Source organism: Tubulanus polymorphus, chromosome 11 (assembly GCF_964204645.1).
Source record: "Tubulanus polymorphus chromosome 11, tnTubPoly1.2, whole genome shotgun sequence".
NCBI lineage: Eukaryota > Metazoa > Nemertea > Palaeonemertea > Tubulaniformes > Tubulanidae > Tubulanus > Tubulanus polymorphus.
This window is the reverse complement of record NC_134035.1, coordinates 1549131-1555411: the sequence shown is the minus strand read 5'-3', so window position 1 is coordinate 1555411 and position 6281 is coordinate 1549131.

Genomic DNA, 6281 nt, shown 5'->3' with positions numbered 1-6281 from the left:
AATCGGCAACCAAACGCACAAAGGTGTTGCATCCATTCATCCGTTCTCTCTCGTTGGTTCGTTCTCGTTCCTCTACAACTGACGGTTTCAGCTGAAAGTGTCTTCGTCGTTCGCGCTCGTCATATAACAAGGAATATTAATCATCTCAAGAACAGCCGGTAATTATTTTGGTAAACGGAATAAAATTAAACGAGGATTAATTGGATTATATATATATATTTATATTTATAAAGTGATAATTAAAGGATTACGTCGTCGTCATTCGGGATAAATATTGATGAATATCATTCGTGAATATCGTTTTCTAAGAAAAGTAAAGTAAAACGCCGGAAGTTTTTTGATTATAATTCGAATTTATTTCGATGACCTGCGAATATTTACGTTGCATTTTTTGATCATTTATAATTTTTTTTAACGTGACGAGGCCAAAAAGTTGAACACGCGGTCGAAATGGCGAGCAAATTTGGCGTTCAGTTGAAAGGGTTCGGTAAGGATAAACGAGGCTCGGACGCCGGCCCGAAGTTTCCGACCTTGAAGCCCGTCGAAAAACGCCAAAGCATCGGCGAGGCCGGTCCGAAATTCCCGTCCCTAAAACCGGTCGAAAAACGCCAGAGTATCGACGAGGGCGGCGGCGCGAAATTCCCGTCCCTAAAACCGGTCGAAAAACGCCAAAGTATCGACGAGGGCGGCGCGAAAAACCCTTCCCTTAAACCAGTGGATAATGGAACCGACAAGTAAGTATCTATTAGTATTCAATAGTTTGAGTGTGAGCCACTTTCCTAATCCGTTCGATATTTTCATTTATGGGGATATGTTTTTTTTTCTCTAACTTTTTGCGTTAGTATTTAGATTTAAGTTGATAGATTTTGTGATCATTCATTAAGATCCTTATTCTCCCAATTTGTGGCTGACTCAGTAGGGCAGGCGCCCCTTGAGCTGAAAGGGATGCACTGGCATGTGAACAGCGACTACCCTGAGAATTGCTCAGTGGAACAGGGGCGGGCGCGGTGCTAAACCCTAACAAACGAACTCGAAGATTGACCATAGTTGAGTAAAAGATAATGAACTAGATTTTGATTGTAACCCTCAACTTTGCGCTGGGTCCCGGTTTTCATGATTCAGGGAATTCTCGACTGCTTAAAAGATGTTTCCTAGGTGAACCTATACCACCAACTTTCTCCGGGCATTCTCCTCAGTGTCGATGACTTCAATGTCTATGATTTCATTGAAACCATTCAAAGGTTTTCGATCTGATTCAATTTCATTAGAATGCAAAATATAGATATTCTAGACTGATTGTTCAATCAATATATCTAATCAAAGAAGTCGCAATTTTTTATGCCAAACCTGTACGTTATGGACAAACTTTCAGGTTAAAGACTCTAGTGGTCACTTACCTGGAAATCAGGGAAAATTTAGGGAATTTTCTTTTCTTTAAAAAGTCAGGGAATAGTAAAAAAGTCAAAAGAAATTTGTTATGATTGCTAGATCGCTCTTAAAATCAAACAGTTTCTGTCATTGTCTCTTGATTTGACTGTGTTAGATTGGATTCTTAGCAGATCAAGTCAGGGAAAACAACGCCGCGCATGTCAGGGATAAGTCGGGAAAAAAGTCAAGTCATATAAATGAGGCCGGCCTATCTAGGGTTATGATATCAACTTATTCAAATTTAACCAACAACTATTGGACTGGGTCCTGAGATACTGAGATACATTCTGTAAATTTTATTCGTGTCGAACTGTGCCGTTTCGTCACGGACAGCCATTACTAACCCCCGATCGATGGCATTCTTTCTCTGACTTCGGTTTTATTTATTTTCGTCTGGATTCTTAGAATAGTTCACAGCGTGTGCCAGGTCTATGAGCTCGAAATGCAGTCAGTCGATCACCGGAGCGAAAAAATTCAAGGTTTTCGAGGTCCAATCATTCGTTCATTCATCTGTTCGTTCGATCTTCATGTCAGTGTTGTCTGTATTGAATTCGTTTATGTTTTGGCCGCAGTTGTTATCATTCTTAGCTCCATCACTTCTTCTCCCTCCTCTCTCTCATTATTTTCTTTATCATCCCTCTCCTTCCTCAGTTCTTTTCTCTCCACGTCATTCGGTATTCTTCCCTATACCTACCATTTCCTTCTCCTCTGTTCGCCTATCTAACTCCTCCACCTCTTTCATCTCTCCCACTGTCCCCCTTCTCAACTTAACAACTTACCAACTTACTTCTCCATCCCAGTATTTGTATTATTATTTTTATTTAGATTATCATTATTTAAAACTTCAACGACGCCTTTTTCCAAAAGTGCTCTAAACTGCTTTACAGAAAAAAAGGGAATACAGTTCTGATACAATATATAGTGGAACCTCATGACAACCAACTTCTGGGAACCAGAGAAAATATGTTCATCGATTAAAAAAACCGATAGTTTGTTGTATCCAGTACGAAAATTGCCAAAATTGGCTGATTTGGGACGAAACGCTAAGTTTGTAAAACTGATAATTCGCTGTGCGCGAGATCGGTATAACAAGGTTCAAGTGTAGATACAAAATACAGCGCGAAATAAGATAAGATGGTACAACATCATCGCGGTAAAAGAGCAATTTGGTGAAAATTTTTTCGGAAAAGATGAGTCTGTAGTTCATACTAAAAACTGAAAGTAATTGCGGCTGCTGTTAATCTAATACTATCTGATCGTTTCAGCGTCGGAGGTTGTTAAAAATTCTTTATTCTCGCGGCGCGCGACTATTTTTAAGTTAATACGTACATTTCATTGTATAAAAAATTCTCTTGTAAAACATTTACAGAACATTATATGATCTAAACGTCTGGTGAACATCGTTTATAGTTCTGGCGTAATTTGTTTGCCTCTTTCTCGGTGCACGTTTTCGGTTACTCCGGTAATGTGCCTGCCGGGTTCAGAAAAACCCGTTCGCCCGTTGCTACCACGGGATGTACTATATCGGTACAGATCAGTAGGGGGAACATCATTCGAGAATTACGGGTAATTTAGCCACTGATTACGTTTTCATCTCTCGAAATAGAACGCGTCGGAATGTTTTTACTAGATCTCTTCGATGACCGTTACTTGTGTGGTACTACGAGAGAGCAAGGTGAAGGTCGAAGCGATTATATACAGACCTTTCCTTAAAAGATGGCTGCTTCCTGATCACCCTATGATATCATCAATTGCCGACATTTTTTCGAGCTACAATCTCAAGTTATGACCTCAACAACTTAAAGTCGGGCTTAGATATTCAACACTGTCTTGTCACGTTTGTATAGAAGCAGATCTGTACTTAGACCCCAGTCTAGCGCCCCCTAACCCGTAAAAACTATGCCGGGTTCATTGTACCTATACGTAATCTGTTTTACATATGTGTAAACTGTTTTACGCTGCCGTAGGACATCTGTTTGATTCTTGGTTTTCAAAGATAGTTAACCGACCTTGTTATACCCAGTCTAAACAACCAGTTCCAAGATGGCACGTCCGCATATTGGCTTATTACAGGTATCGAAGCCTCGGTAGTTTGAAGTCTTTTGAACTGATTTCACAAAGATTTTTTCATCGCGAAATAAGGATTTTGCCTATTGATTGGACGATTCCATTCGATTTGGTGTCCCTGCAAACCTATCACGTATACCAGCTAATATCGCAAATGTATTTTTCCAGTACATCAAAAACTATGCGCGAATGAAAAAACCATGAAATCTTTGAAGGTATAAAACAGGGCCAGGTTCATGACTAAACGGCGATGTATACAATTAGTTACTAATGAATTGGAGTTTCATCTCATTCGTAATCATTTCAACACCTGAGATCGGAGCGTGATTAGCTTTATGAAAGTTGTTACCGAGAGAGATTGCCTCGTGAATGTTTGAAATGTGTATCAACAGCAAAGAATTCAACGGTTAGCTCCTACACGGGGATATTACGCAAACTTCAAGAATGAGCAGCATTCATGATAGAATCGAAGACGCGAAATAGAGAAGTAAAGAAACAGGAAGAAATCGATGGTGAAGTTGTAATTCATATTGGATGGAGCCTTAGAGAGTCAGGGGTGGACCTAAGGGTAGGGTTGAGGGGTGCGCCGCCTCCTAAGTATGTCGAGGTGCCTTGAAATTTTTACCGAAACTGACACCTTAAGAGTTTTCATTCATAAGCTTGTTCTCAGTATTGCCAAATATTAGGTGATGTTTTAGGTGATTAGGTGATTTTTCTTCAGCTGACAGATGATTAGAATGTTTTATTCCACTTGTACTTCACTTGGTGGATATTTCAACTGATGATGATTCGATGGAATGTATTATGTAATAACCTGAATCTCAATCTGTTAATTACACATGATCCCTGACGATGTTATAATCAAACATATGTTTATCATTATTCGATGATATTTGCTGCAGGAGTTTTAAACAGGTATTACCGGTAACTAACAGACGCACACAAACTCCCGCGCGAGTTCCGGGTTCTGAAACTGTGTTTTTCACATGTCTGTTAAACCAATTTCTTGCTTTTTGCATTCATCGCGTTACAGATCCCGCCATATAATCTAATTCAGAATTTTCTGATATGATTGACCCGACAAGGGCTACTGACCGGGATATAATGAAGGGCTACTGGATTTTCTGTTCAGCATAGCTGCTGAGAAGTCTTTCATAAGGGCATTATTACTGAGTAGTGGGTACATTTACCTGGAATCCAGGTTTTAGTCAGTTACACTTAAACTGCAAGTGAAATTGTAACGGCTTAAAATATTTTGATAGCTTTTCATCATTTCAAGGATGAGATGTACCGGTATGTGAGATGCATGTGAGATGTATGTGATGTGAAAAAGCATGAAAATTTCAGAAAACTAAATTTTTTGGTGAAAAATGTGAAAATTTTGGCAACTAAATGAAAATTCTATGTAGTTTTCCTTATAGGCCGTATTTTATGTTCTTCTAACTCTTCTGGGATCTGCTTTTACCTTAGATAGTTTATGGTACCTGAACTATGTTCATAGTCTAGTGTCAGTCATTGATTTGATCAAAGTTGTTACATTGTCTTTAACATGTTTACCTTGGCAATTCTTGCATAAAACCCCATCAAAAAGGAAGAAATTGCATTAGGCATATGTCCCTTCTGAAAAATTTAGCGGAAAAATTCTGCTTTTGTTAAGATAAAAAGTGAGAAATGTGAAGAAGGTGGAGAATTGCAATGTGAAAATTTCAGAATCTTGCATCTCATCCCTGTTATCTGTAGCTACTTGTGGGTTGACTTTTATAACCCCGTCCCGGGTATCATCGCCATTAGGACGTTAGGTGGTTTACCTTTTCGTGCTACTTTATCTATCGGATGTAATTTTTTCCCTCTGAAAATGCTGTGAATGATGTTGTGAGCATCGTTCACACACATTCGATATCTGTTTTTCTAATCGCAATGCGATGTTGACGTTTCAAACATTACCTGCACTATTCACACTCCTACTTATACCTTCTATCTACCTCTTTGCAGAATGCCGATTGGCAAGCCACCGAAATTTGTGCAGCCTCCCTCACTGAAACTCGAGGGGGGCCTGCTACGCCTGACTGGTCTGATCGAGGCCGACCCGCAACCAGAACTGAAATGGTTTCACGGAACGACCCCGTTGGCCTCGTCAGGACGTGTGACGTACAGCCTGACGAAAGATGGTCTCAACCGTTATAGGATTCTTCTAGAAATAAAGGTTCGTGCGATTTGCGTTTTATTCTTACATTTACAGCTTTTTAGCTTTGAGTCTTATGAGAGACTCATTGCCGGTCTAGGAAATTCTTGTCAAATAGAAAATTAAAGTAAATTCTAACATCTGGTGGCATGCGATGTGAGTTAAAACATCATCTATTTACCATTTTAGTGAGATTAGATTAAAGAATTTTGCTTTGATAACTATTGAAAAATATTGAAAAATTAAAATAGCTGCAAGGCAACGATATCAGGTTTTTTGCAAGTATCTGCTATATTTTTTATATCAGTTTATGGGATACTGGTTTTTGGTTTGTTTAGTGTTCCATCAACCATACACTTTTAGGGGTTTTTTTTGCAAAATGTCTTGTCATAAGAACGTTTGATCGTGTTATTTCAGGATCCCAAGGTCGAGGATGGTGGAACATACAAGTGTAATCTGAAGAACAAAAGTGGAGAAATCAATGTCAATGTCAATGTTAATGCTGCTGGTAGGTTAACGAAACGTCTGTAAACGTCAGATAACGAGCTGAATTTTTACTTCAAATGTCTAGGTTTTCACATTTCTGAGTCGGAACTTAATGGAT